At 35.1% G+C, this 14,374-nt stretch overlaps 1 long non-coding RNA gene and 1 pseudogene across 1 annotated transcript; one reads left to right on the forward strand and one right to left on the reverse strand.

Moving 5' to 3' along the window:
* The first annotated feature begins 1,109 nt into the window (after nucleotides 1-1,109).
* On the forward strand, nucleotides 1,110-12,080 carry LOC111732591. Its single transcript, XR_002777626.1, has 3 exons — nucleotides 1,110-1,363; nucleotides 3,877-3,972; nucleotides 11,066-12,080. It is a non-coding gene; the product is annotated as an uncharacterized LOC111732591 (long non-coding RNA).
* LOC111732596 lies at nucleotides 12,038-12,156 on the reverse strand (annotated as a pseudogene).
* Between the last annotated feature and the right edge of the window lie 2,218 nt (nucleotides 12,157-14,374).

Consider the following 14,374-nt stretch of genomic DNA (forward strand, 5'->3'; position numbering starts at 1 on the left):
TCAGAAGTGGAGAAAATCTTCCTGTCCTCAAACCCTTGAAAGAAGTAGATAAATTACATTAAAACCTTGAGACGTGCAGGTGAGATGACTTACCAAAGAAATTGACTGAGCACAGAATAATTATTGAAACAAACGTTGGATCACATAGTAAAAATAGTTTTATTGTACTATACGACATCTAGCCTTTTACAGCACCTCTTTGATAGTGTTTTAGCTTGATATTTATATGATATGTCTAAAACATTTTTTCATTCTTTTTTTTCTTGTTTATGGTTCTTTATTGGGGTTTTTCTTCAGTCTATAGTCTATTCTGTTCAGATGTTCCACTTAGCAAAATCCAAACTATGTACATGGAAAAGGTTGTTGTTCACCCATTCTGGTTTCCTTGATCAATATAGCAAGCATAACTTTGGCTTTAAAGTCCTTCTCAACATTTATAATTAGAAAGAAACATTCTGAAGAAAATTTACTGCTATCTGGCTAAGAACTAAAGTTCTATTGGCATCAAGTACAGACTCTAAAACTGCAACTTCTCTCTGAAAGCAAAATTGCCATGAAAAAATCATTGTTCCTTTGGACAATACTCTTCTCTAGTAAGTTGAACACAGATCAATTTGAGGGAATCAATCAATGAAACAAACAAACAAACAAACAAACAAAGGCAATATACCTTTGTCCTTTTTTCTAGACAAATCACAGTCACAGAAACACTTTAAAAAGTTGTCTCTCCTGAAATAACTTAATCATGATTCACCAAATCACAAAATCACTTTTACTGTCACAACATTTTAAAACTGTTGAAAGCTTAGAATATGTTTCCTCCAAACGCTTCATGTTATACATGAGAACACTTAGACATAGGCAGGACAGAGTGACTTGGAGCTTTACCTAGTCTGTTGCTCAATCATCATGATGGAAACACTCAGTAATGCTGCCTAGAGCTGTATATTTAGCTACTCCAAGTGGTTTCAACAGATATTTTTAAATATACCTAATTTGATTCCAAGTGGCTTTTTGTAGAATAGAGATTAGAAATTAATTGTTATAGCTGTGGACCAAAAATTAAAATATTAGAAATAAAATTTTATTTGCAATAAATGTAGGAAGAGAATCAGGCACAAACCACGTATAAAGAAAGAAGGCAGAGCTTTAACTTCTCTTTTCAGATATTATATAATGTGCAGATTTCACTAAAAGAAAGAAGAAAAGGTGGGAATGAAAAAAGGAAGAGAATAAAGGAAGAAATACATGGTATATCTCAGAGTTCTTTATTTTAACACTGAGTTCCGAAGGCACAAGAGAACTCAAGAAAGTCAGAGAGCCCTACAGATCCTAGCTCCAAGGAAACAGAATAAAGTCAAAGGTGGGAATCATAATTTTTAAACTACCAGTGGCCTTCTTTTTGTTCCTACTCTGCAACCCTCCCCTCCCCAATCTGTTATTGAGCAACGTTAGATTGAGATAAGGTTGCTGTATTTCAAATCAAGTAGTAAGCAGAAAATTTTAAATATGAAGTGGTAGGTTGACACTGTTAACCTACAATTAAAAAGCGAAAATGAGAGGCAATAAGCATTTATTTTAGATCAAAGAATTGCAGTTTAAGGAGCACAGGTTCAGGAAGAAACCCAAATAATATCCTGATTATGGAGTGAATACGATGGGGTTTTTATGAGAAAAGAAAAGGAATAATTACATGAATAGAAGAAATTTCTATTTGTGCTAGCAAGCTGTGAGTTACTCTTTAGCTATACATGGTTGATTACTAATTCTATATTCAAACAGAGAGTCCATAATCATCAGTCCCTGTGGTCACCATGTCTGCTTTCCTGCTGGCTTTACAATTGTTTGTAAGGCAAAGTTGCTTTAGTACAGTCCAAAGGTCTGGCCCAGTTCAAACAGTCCAAAAGTTCAAGGAGCAAGACATGTAAGGCAGGTCATCTGGAATGGCTGTCTGGCTCCATTTTAAAATGTCTCTACTTATGTCAACTTTCACAATGTTATTGAAAAAAGCAAGAAACAAAGAAATAAGAAAACAACACATTAGTACAATATATAAAATGCAGACAAAGTATAATTCTAGGGGAAAAAAGGATTATTCACAGATAGTGTAAGAGAAAGCCATATTCTTCTCAAACAGCACTAAGAAAGTTCAAATTATGAAATCATGGGGAAAAAAGTAAAACTAAAGAAGAAATGATAAGATAAAGAAGGAAAAAAATAGACAACAATGAGCTGGCAAAGTTTATGTAAAAATAGGAAAAAATAAAGCTATTGCTGAAATGAGACCACATTAGAAGCATCAGGAATCAGAATGGATAGTGCAGGAAAAAAGAAGACCAGTATGAGGAAATAGAATATAAAATTTTAAAAAAGACGAAGGAATAAAAGGCACTAAAAGAAGGCAATAGATGTGGAGAGAACAAAGAGCTAATCTATGGGTCATTGTTATTCCTACAACAATTCTCAACTGGATAATATATTTTTAAAAAATGATTTAAAAATCATTTTATAACAGGGGAAATATCAGGCTGATTTTTTAAGTCTCTTCTGCAATTTTTAGTGTCAGAAGGTGTACTAGTTTACCAATAACTCAGTGTATTAAAAAAAACAGAAATTAATTATATCACAATTCTGGAGACTAGAAGTCTGAGATCAAGGTATTAGAAAGGTTAGTTTTTTCTGAGAACTGTGAGGGAAAATCTGCTCCCTGCTTCTCTCCTAGCTTCTTGTGGTTTGCTGGCAATATTTGGCATTTCTTAGTGTATTAGCATCCTTCAGAGAAACAGAACCATTAGGATGAATATTTTACTATTTTTGTGCGTGTTTTATTTTGGTTGTTTTTAACCAATAGGATAGATAGATAATCAATAGATGATATAAGTGATAGATAGATATAGATAGATAGATAGATAGATAGATAGATAGATAGATAGATAGATAGATAGATAGATGATAGATGATAGAGGGATGATGCATGATAGATGATAGATGATAGAGAGATGATAGATGATAGATGATGATAGATAGATAGATGAGAGAGAGAGAGAGAGAGAGAGAGAGAGAGAGAGAGAGAGAGAGAGAGAGAGAGAGAATTGGCTCATTTGGCTATGGAGGCCGAGAGGCCCTAAGATCTGCAGTCAGCAAGCTGGAAACACAGGAGAGCCAATCGTGTAGCTCTAGTCTGAGTCCAGGAGAGCTGATGGTGTAAATTGCCGTATGTTCAAGACCCCCAAAAAGCCAATGTTTCAGTCCAAATCCGGAGCCAGAAAAAATCAATGTCCTAGCTCAAGCAGCCAGTCTTCCCTCTTATTCATAGGAAGATTACCCTTTTGTTCTATTCGAGACTTTCAACTGATTGGGATGAGTCCACCTGCATTAGAAAGGGCACTCTGCTTTACACAGTCTACCAATTCAAATGTTAATCTCATTCAAAAAACACCCTCACAGACACACCTAGAATAATGATTGCCAAATACCTCGGTACTGGTGGCACAGTCAAGGTCACACATAAAATTAACCATCACATTTATCTTCTGTTGCATCACCCTGCTCTCTACCTTCATCTTCACATGGCATTTTCCCTGTGTACATATATGTATCCAAATTTCTTCTTATTTATTTATTTATTTGTTTGTTTATTTATTTATTTATTTATATTTTTTAATTTCTCCTTTTTTATAAGGACTCCAAGTCATATTGGATTAGTAGGCCCACCCTACTAGAATGATGTCGTTTTAACTAATTACATCTGCAATGACTCTATTTCCAAATAAGGTCACATTCTGAAGTATTATGGGTTAGGATTTCAACATATAAATTTTGGAGGGCACATAATTTAACTCATAACAGAAAACATATCAATGATTTTTTTTTCAGAATTAGGAAGAGAAGTGTTACACAAAAATTGTAAAAGCTTCTAAGCAGGACCTTGAGTTGCACAACTCCAAAGGACACAGTCTCAGAGAGTGCAAGGTGAGTTCTGAAATAAACAACCACATATATCCCATTCTAGGTGAATAATGCCCCCTGGGGTTACATGACAGCAGCATCTGACTATTTTGCAGGCAACAGAAAATCTTCTTAGATATGCACCAAAACCGGAAATATAGACACTCATGAATCTGTCTTGCAAAATTGATAGTTTAATGTCCATTGCAAAATAGAGTTGATCATCACCAAAAACACAGAAAATGATTTAGGACTGGATGAACAATTGTATTAAAAGGACAGTGGGATTGTGGTTAGAAGTGTGTGGAATAAGAACTTTTTCTTTATAAAAGTATACACTATTCAAATACTTTTATACTAAGCTTGCATTATTTTATAATCAAAACCTAATTTTTAAAAGTCATTTTGTTTAGTTCTTATTTGAGGTAATAATACTAAATACAAGTCTTTTCAAATGAGCACTATTACTGTTTTCTTTGAACACCAAATATCATCCTAAAAATTTATATTTGTATATTGCTATAGAATTAAAAAATAATTTTACAGTATCATTTTGTTAATGCAGCAGCCTAATTACTTTGATTCATGTATGTTACCTGTGTTAAATATCTTGCCTCCGATCTAGCTATAAAACGTGCACCTGGAGTCAATTTAGTACACAGTTCATGATAATTGGTTTAAAATATTTTTGTTGAATTTATGATTCTGAAATAGGCTAGGCTAAAATAAACTCTTGGCTAAAAAGAACACTTAAAGGAATTCTTTGAGGTATTATGATAATGCTAGGTGTGCATGTGGGGAGACATCAGTATATAAAATCTAGTTTTAAATCAGCATCCAAACAATTTCTCTTTTCTGTGAGCCTTTGCTTCGTTAGATTTTACCACATTTTTTACTTCTGTTGAATTGCAATCTCATTTTAAAAATGAAATAATTTGAATAAGCTCAGGTTTGTTAAACATCTGCCCATCTTTGAAATAAAATCAAACTAGCTTTAAATATGAACTCTAAGCACTCTTGAATCTATCCCTTCTTCTTGAATACCAAGGAAACAAAGCCTTAAGCTTACTTTTTAAATTATTTTATAATTTTTCAGGATGAGATACAGGTAGCTAAGGATCCAGATACAAATTCAGTGCAAAGAAATGGAAGATTAGAAAATTAGGACTTGCTAGGCAGGCTAGTGGGATGGATATTTTGTTGATAAAATATTGCAAAAATGGTGCTGATGAGGATTTAAGTTCACTGTTTTCATGGAGACCTTTGTGCCTGGCTGAAATCTATTCTCTTTTTTTAAGATGGCAATAACTTGGCTTGTAGTATCTCTGATGCTTCTTGCTTTGCTTTCCTTTAAAATGTAAGCAGAAATTAAACTATGTTAATTCAGTGTCCTGACTTTTTGCAGCTGTTCCCCACTACATTTGTGAATTTTTAAATCTCATCTATGGTTCATTTTAGCCATGGTACTGGGAGGGAGGAGCAGATGAGTAGAATACCTGCACTGTTGCCTAGGGAAGGAGGGAAAAGTGACCTTTCATCTTTGTTTGCCTGAACTAAAGCATTGAAATATTTAAAGATCAGTTCTTGGCAGACAATACAACAAAAGTTAAAAATAGTAAAAACTAAATGTATTTTTAGATGCTTTCAATATTAATATTGTTTTCATGATGATTTTCGCTGAAATTTTGACAATTAAACTTGAGAGTTATGTATAGAAAACACAGTATACTTTATTTCTGGTCCTACAGTTGTCAGGTCACTTTATTCAGTGACTCCAATATTGATATAGGAAGAGCCAAATAACCAAATTAAACAAAAATCAGTTTTAAAGATCGATGTGCCATTTCCCATGTGCCAGTTTCATCAAATAACCATGTAACAATTTAATAACTGTTTTTAATAAAAAGTGGTGTGTTAATAAATACATATTTTAGATTTTATGAAAATTATGATTATCCATGGTTAAATAGAAACTTATAACTCAGTAAGAAGTCACTCAACTAGTATCAGTATTTAAGTTGATAATGTTTTGTGATACGATCTTTGGGAGTACATTAAAGAAAGCCAATTTTCTCTTCTTCATTATCATGTCAGAAGCAGAAAAAAATCCCTTCGTTCTCTAATCCTACATCTATTCTTTCAATAGGAAGCCCCAAAGACATGGTAATTGCTTAGCAGACCATTAACAAAAATGCAATGAAGTTAGGTCCCACAAAAGCCTAAATTCTTGTACTCAAATACATGTGTGAAAGAGAGAACCTGTAACATGATAAAGTTGATTTCTGGTTTTGTCCATAAAAAAGAAATGTTCATAAACAAATTTCTGTTGGCCAGAGTATGAAGCCAGATTTTTCTGGTATTTGAATTATTCTTTGACAATAACTCCCTATAGAAAATAGTATTTCATATAGTTAAAGTGATTCTATTGTAAATTGTGCTGCCATGAACACAAGGGTGCATAGATCTTTATGAATTATTGTTTTGGTTTTCTTTTTATAAATACCCAGAAGTACAATTGCTGAGTCAAGGGTAAATCCATTTTTAATTTTTTGAGGAAACTCCAGACTGTTTTCCATAGTGGCTGTAACAATTTTCAATCCCACCAACAGTGTATGAGGGTTCCTTTTTCTCACATCCTCACCAACACTTGTTCTTTGATTTACTGATGATAGCCATTCTGACAAGTGTGAGGTGATATCTCTCATTGTGGCTTTAATTTGCATTTCTCTGACAATGAGTGACCTTGAGCATCTTTTCATATGTCTATTGGCCATCTGTATTTCCTCTTTGAAGAAATATCTGTTCAAGATATGGCAGTAACCTAAATGCCCATTGACAGACAATTGGATAAAGAAGTTATGGTTCACATATACAATGGAATATTACTCAGCCATTTAAAAAATGAACTCCTACCACTCACAACGACATGGATGGACCTAGAGGTTAATATGGTGAGTGAAATAAGTCAGACAGAGAAAGATAAATACCATATGATTTCACTTATATGAGGAACCTAAGGAACAAAAAGAAGAAACTAATCAAAAACAGACTCACAAATATAGAGGACAATCTGGTGACTGCCAGAGGGGAGGTGGATTGGGGGCCTGGGAGAAATGGTGAAGGGTTAAAGAAGTAGAAATTAGTAGTTTTTAGGTGGTCACAGGGATGGGGTGCACAGCATAGGGAATGCAGTCAGCATTAATATGATGGCTAGGTGGAGGGCCAGGGGAGTGAGGGAGCAATTGGGGGGATCATTTTATGAACTATATAAATGTATAATTATGTACTTGAAACTATATATTATATACTTGAAACTAATAATAAAATTTAAAAATGTATAACCAATGTACTGTATACTTGAAACTAATAATAAAATAAAATTTTTAAAAAGTGATTCTAAAGCCAAATAGCCATAAGATAAAATTGAGTACCTTAATACAAAGTCTTAATCATTAGACATGGAAAGATGGCATTAAGAGGAATCTGCACAAACAAACCTTACTAAAATTACCCTTATCTTCCATAATTTCCCATATATTTACCTTCCCACAATTTACTTCCCCTAGAAGCCCAATGCTCCTTTACTTTGTTTAGCCACTTCTCCACAATTTATCACTCTTTCTTAAAATGGTATTTAAGCTTCCAAGTCTAACAACTTCTTTGAGTTTCGCTTCTTTTCTGTGAAACTTCCATGCACACATAATTAAAATTGATTTTGTATGCATTTTCTCCTGTTATTCTTGCTTTTATCAGTTTAATTTATAGGTCCCAGTTACAGAACAGACTTAATAAACAATTCATTCGATGCATTTATATTCTTCTCTTACTACAATGCTTAAGTGCTAGCAGGTACATTTCAATGAAATTGTTTCTAGATGTTAGACCAGTTCAATTATTAACGAATGGCAAACTACATCAATGTAATTTTCTCTCTTAGTTCTTCAACGTCATCATAGAGTGTGTGTAGTAAAAACTCACTGTTGAAAGATTTGATTCCCAGAAGCCCTTAAGAAGTGGGAAGCATTACTGCAACATAAAAATCTCCTGGCTATATATAAAGGATAAATGTAATACCTTTAAGTGCCAGCATCTTGTTGACTGTGAAGAAAAAAAAATGTGTTAGAAATGACTGAGGCTTCTCTAAACTGGAAATTCAGATCATGTATGTGGTAGCTTGTCCATAGTTCTTTTTTTGTTATTGTTGTTGTCATTGCATTGTACAGTTATCTTATCTTTTTTTTATCTGAAGTAAAATCATTTTGCAGAATATATGAAATATGTTGTGTAATGGGTCTATTTTAAAGCTTGGAGCAGTACAATTGATAATAGCAGTCTGGTTTAAATTCAGTGACAAAATTATGACCTGTCTATCATCCAGTGTTGTTATAGTTAATAATCAAGTTTACACTTTGCACAGTCTCCTAGTCATTATTTTCTGTTCTTTCTTTAATCAAGCCTGGCACAGAGCAGATAGCGTGTGTGTGTGTGTGTGTGTGTGGTCATTTTTTTATGTAAAATGTCTATATTAGTATTGCGACAAAAATGTCCCAAACTCAGCGACCTATAATAACAAGCCATTTATTTGTACATTCACAGTTCTGCATATTGATCATGAACTAGGGTTTGCCATTTTTTGACTGTTTCAAAAGTGAGTTGCCTAGATTTGGCTCCATGTTGCAGGCCAGACTCAGATTAGCTCCATGTGCTGTCATTCTGGGCCTAAGATGAAGGGGCCTCGTGGGTCACCAGAACATCAGAAGCATTTACTTACATCACATACTCTTACATTCCACTGGCTGAATCAAATCACTTGGGCAACCCCAAGGTCTTTCAATTTTTTAAAATCCACCAAGCTCTTTTGTGCCTCAGAACTATCTCCTCCAGTCATAATTCTGTGCTCAATAAATGTCTACTTATCCTTCCTTTTTCTACTTAAATATGGCTTCCCCAAGTGGTCTTCCCTGACACTTAATCTAACATAGTCCTTACAACAGCTATTATCTCACATTCAGAGCAGCCTATTCTTCATAGCTAGCCCATTATAATTTTTATTTTCATGGTTATTTATATGATCACATTCACCCTTCCCATTAGCCCCAAAGTGTCATTGATGTCTAAGCCATGGCCTCTTTTTTTCACCTTTGCATTAGGAGCAGATACCCAGTCTGGTATTTAAAAAATAGCTGTTGGATGAATGAGTGAAAAGCATTAGAACCCTGTAGAGAGAATTTCCTCTTATCAACTGTACTGAGTTTATAAGTTTGGAAATAGACAAACAAAAATATGATTCTCAGTTCTATTGGGTAAAAGGCCTCTGTCCTTTACAAAGTCACTTGACTTTTCTGTGCCTGTGTTTACTAACTCTGTACTCCTTAACTCTGTGCTTTTGAGGATTAAATGATAGTGGATGTAAGTCCCTAGCCCAATGTTGTGAGTATACTGGACAGTCAAATGTCATGATCATTTTTCTCTTTATATTCCCAGACAGCAGAGTCCCAGTCCCATGCTTACATTGAATAGCCAGGATTTTAGAGCCCTTGTCATACTTTCTGGTTAATGTAGTACAAATAGTGCTCTTATATATTATAGGGAAGTCATGTGATGTATGGAACTTGGAACTAATAAACACTTTCCTAACTGATATTCTAAGTCTCTATTTCACATTTATGTTTCCCTTTAACCTGAAATAGATGGGATTTTCATAGGCAACCATGGAATTGTAAAGAGTATAGAGCTAAAATTCTAGAAAAGAGTGAGCAGAATCAAGGAGAATAGATCAAAAGGAAAACATGAATGCAGGACAGGACAAATCCCCAAACTGAGGACTCAAGTCTTGCACCAAGAGAAGAGGGTGAAGGTTCTTGACTGCACACAGGAAAGAATTCAAGTGCACTCTGGAGTTAGAGATAAAAGGAAAGTACATTAGAGAAGGAATAACCCTCCATAGACAGAGCATGGTCTCATCTCAAAGATAGAATGAGAGAGACCAGAGGAAAATTTATTAGAGAAGTAATAATGCTCCATAGACAGAGCATGGTCTCATCTCAACGAGAGAGACAGACACAGAGAGAGAGACAGACATAGAGAGACACCAAGTGTTCAAGGAATTCAGTTTATGTGTGATTCTTAGTTATATGAATTATAGATTAAAGACTTTGTTTACTTGTTTTCCTTTGATGGTATGGATATGTAGTGTGAAAGGCTGGGTATGCAGAGTGAAAAGCATGCTAGTAATCTCAGCCTTTGTTCTCTAGGTTCCCCGTAGGGAATGAATTGTTGAGTTTATTTTGTATAGGGTACAACTTAAAGACTGTTTTCCTTTCATGGAGTGGGTAGTTTGTTAGTAATCCCAGCAGGAATCTTCCTTTGTTCTGTAGGCTTCCAGTGGTCTGGCAGCAACATGTTGTAGGCTCTGGTTTAACATTTAGTCTATTTATACAGTTCTTATGCTTTGTCCCTATATCGGCATGAACAATTCATGTCCTCTTTAGATGAAGAGTTTGCTGATCTTACTCACTGGGACATGGAATATAGTGAACCGAGATATAGTTCTCAAAGTAGGAAGTGAAAAAATTGTTTTATGACACTTGAGTTTGAGCTCAAGATAGACTGCAGTAAGCAACTGGTTAACATATTTAAGAAATTTAGGCAGCACATCTGAGTGGAAATAATTGAAATTTAGATCACAAGTGACATCTAATGCCATATGTGTGATCAACTGAACGCAGTTGGGTCTCAGTGTTTATGGGGATTCAAAACCACTTGAAGAGCTGACTTTAAAATGCAAGAAAGGGAATGAATGTATCAGTTACTTTATCAAAAAGGTGAAAGATGCAATCTGATTTTTTATTTCTGATATGGGGTGTTTTCAAGTGGGGGTGACAATTTTCTAAAATTAAAATTGTGGTGATAGTTACCTACCACGCAAATATATTTAAAACCATTGAATTTTAACTTTAAATGGTTAAATTGTATGTTATGCAAATTACATATCAATAAAGCTGTTAAAAATAATAAAGGCTCAGGTCAGATTTGGCCTAAGGGCTGTAGTTGGCCAATGCTGTTTAAGAGGATTATCTTATTTTCTTTCCTTCTTTGCACTTATCCCTAAATGAAGAGAGAGGAATCTGTATATCAGCACACATGCAGCCTGTTCCCAGCACACCAGTTGGAAAGTACTACTGCAGAACACTGGAGCTACAGAAATTTGTGGTGACAGGTATCTCTATTTTCATGCAATTTTTTTCCCACCTTCTGAAAAACACATTTCTATCTCAGCCCTCTACTCCCTGCTTCCCTGTCTTAGAACCATGACATCATCCATTTGGAGAGACTAGGGTGATGTCCTGATGAGTGTGAGATGACCAAGGAGCCTGCATTCAAAATTATGGCAAAAAGACTCAGAGTCGACATATCCTTGAGATAACATGTTCAAAGTATACCAGTGCTAGGCCAGTCCTATGAAAGCAAACAGATTCTAGAATTTGCTATTCAAAAGGATGAAGGGAAATTATTTGACACCCCCACCCAACCACCACAGCTTACCAGCTAATGACATGATTCACTCACTGCAGTGAGAAGTTTGTGAAACAGCAGTTAGGATTGAATCACTGCCCAATTAGGTTTATGATAATCCACTGTCAAGTCAGTCTCAAAGAACAGTCTTCTACACCAACCAAATGGGAGAATACAATGGGAGAATACACTGGACTTGATCCATGAGTCAAGTCTAGTAGTGGACCTCTCTATGATTCCCACAGGGTGTGGTACTGCTTTGGATTGATGACTTTCACAGGGACCCAGAGCCAAACCACATTCCACATGCCCCTTTCTATTCTATGATTCCATGCATTAAGAAGCATTAATAGAAACAAGTTCCATTAGGGCACAGAATTTTGGCCTTTGTATTCAGGCTATAACCCTAGCACCTGGTACATTGTAGGTAATCACAATTTCTGAAGTGAATCAATGAGTGAATCCCTAAAGTCTAGAGGATATTGACTCTGACTATAAACCCATAAAGTGGGGAACTAACTACTAGATGGTTGGGTTCCCACTGGACCTGTAATGCAAACTCAATTTTTTTTTACGCCTACAGCACCTGGTCTTCCTAGGTGGTCTCCCATCCAAGTACTAACCAGGCCCGACCCTGCTTCGCTTCAGCAATCAGACGAGATCGGGCACGTTCAGGGTGGCATGACCATAGACTCAAATATTAAAAAAAAAAACAAAAACAAAAAACCATGATACACAATGTATTCTAAAAAAAGTTTCTAGGATTAGAAACTCTGTTCTAAAGGTGAAAAAAGGTAGATTAATTTAAAAATAAACAGAGACACTTAAAGAAGATTATTATAAAGTATTAAAATGAAAATACCTTTTACTAATAATAAAAAATACTGAACATTCTCCAGAAGATACATTTCATTTAGCCAAACCACACAGGATTTAAGATGTTATATTTAAAATCATCGTTAAGTTTTACTAAGCTATTATTTTCAAAGCATTTAAATCAGGCCCTTTACTGCCAAGAGAGGAAAAGCCGCATAGGCAATAAAAATGTTTTCTTATTGACATGTTTTCACTAAAGTCATAGAAATTGCTCTCCAAATATAGCATGACTGAATGCTCTCCACTGCAACCACGTTGACAATGTCAGATATTTGAGGTATGTATCCATCAGTAAGTTTCAGAGAATCCAAGGTGAAGAAGATACTATTATCTATCACCCCACTTCTTCCATGTAGGCTTGTAATGCAGGCCTGTAAATACAAATAATGGAAGTATTTATGAAAAGCTTGAGACACTATAACAGAGTCTGTATCTCCTCAGTCAGGCTCTAATCTGTAAATTACTCCTAATTAGTGATTCTCAGACTGGCTGGCACATTTGAAATACCAGGAACACTTTGTAAAACTACCCATGTCCAGACCCCATCTCATACCAATTAAGTTAGAATCTCTGCAGATGGGGCCCATGTCTAGGATTAGAAACCCTGCTCTAAGTATAACACACAATGTCCATTAATTTCTATAGTTGAGGTTGAGAGAGTGAAAGGGGTTTAGTAAGAAAGGAATGTGGTAGTAAATAGAACATCATTTTCCCCTGTTTCCTCTGCCACATTCTAGGCTTCATCTGCACCTTTGTGCAGACTGAATTTCCCACTCATTTTCAATCTCCACTATCCAAATCATACCCAGCATTTAGTGTAAGCCTCTAATCCCATTACCCACTCTGTTCATTCTTTCCCAACAATCCCCTGAATACAATTTGTTTACTGTTCTTGTTGTTCTCAAACATTTTAATACTTCTCAAATAAACTACATAATTGAGATCTTAATTATATTTGTGTTCTATATTATTCTTTAATTTTTCCTTTCAGAAGCACAGCCTTTTCAATAAGAAAATAGACTCCTCTTTGGCAAAGCCTCCCTTTAGGTTTTCCAACACACCCAATAGAATCCTGAGCAGCAAACATTATCACTAGAGGAAAGATAAGCAGAAACAAATAGCAAGAGCAACATGCAAACAAACTACCTCATGCACATGCTTGTGTCTCAGAGGCTTCACAGAGATGGCCTTTCTCCTCTGCATGTCTGGCTCGATGGAAAATGCAACTTCCACTCGGTCACCTTGATAAGGCTCAAAATCTAAAACAGCCATGGAGAGGAATCGAGTTGGAATTATCTCTTATTTTTGGTAATGTTAATTTCACAAGTTACTTCAACGTTGCAATACCCTAAAATAGTTTCTATTACATAGAAGGTACATTTTGAACATTTTAAAACAGGCAACCTGTAAATCATCCTGTCCGTAAGGAAGTTCACATTGATTCTCTCCACTGATTTAACAAAATCAGTTGGAGAAGAACAACAATGGGGCAACACAGGGAAATCTTTTTGAGAGTAGCAAGGGTTTATTAAACCGTTGTCACATTCACAATTCCTTCTTGAGAGGCAGGAAAGTACATAAGAAAGAGCACAAGTATGAATCTGGCTGCCTGGATTCAAACCTTCATACTGCCGCCTACACAATTTGCAACCTTGGTCAAGTTACTTAACCTTTCAGTGCCTTGATTTCTTCATCTATAAAATGAGAAGCATAATAGTAGTACTTACTACATAGAGTTGACAATTAAAGTATGACATATAAAATTCATGGAACAGTGCCTGGTAAATAACTAGCACCAAATAAATATTGATTGCTATTAGTGGTAGCAGTAGCAGGAGAACATATTGCTACAAAAAGAAGTAATTCTCCAAGGTGTTTTAGACAGATGATGAATTGTACATATCTTATATTTTACAGTTATAAACAAATATCTATAGATTTTCACAATAAATTAAAAGTAAGCCACAGGATACAAAGATACCATGAAGGGTTTCAGGCAAATGGAATGCTCAAATACTGATGCTAGAAGTGAAAA

This window comes from Pteropus vampyrus, unplaced genomic scaffold, assembly GCF_000151845.1.
Source record: "Pteropus vampyrus isolate Shadow unplaced genomic scaffold, Pvam_2.0 Scaffold472, whole genome shotgun sequence".
Classification (NCBI taxonomy): domain Eukaryota; kingdom Metazoa; phylum Chordata; class Mammalia; order Chiroptera; family Pteropodidae; genus Pteropus; species Pteropus vampyrus.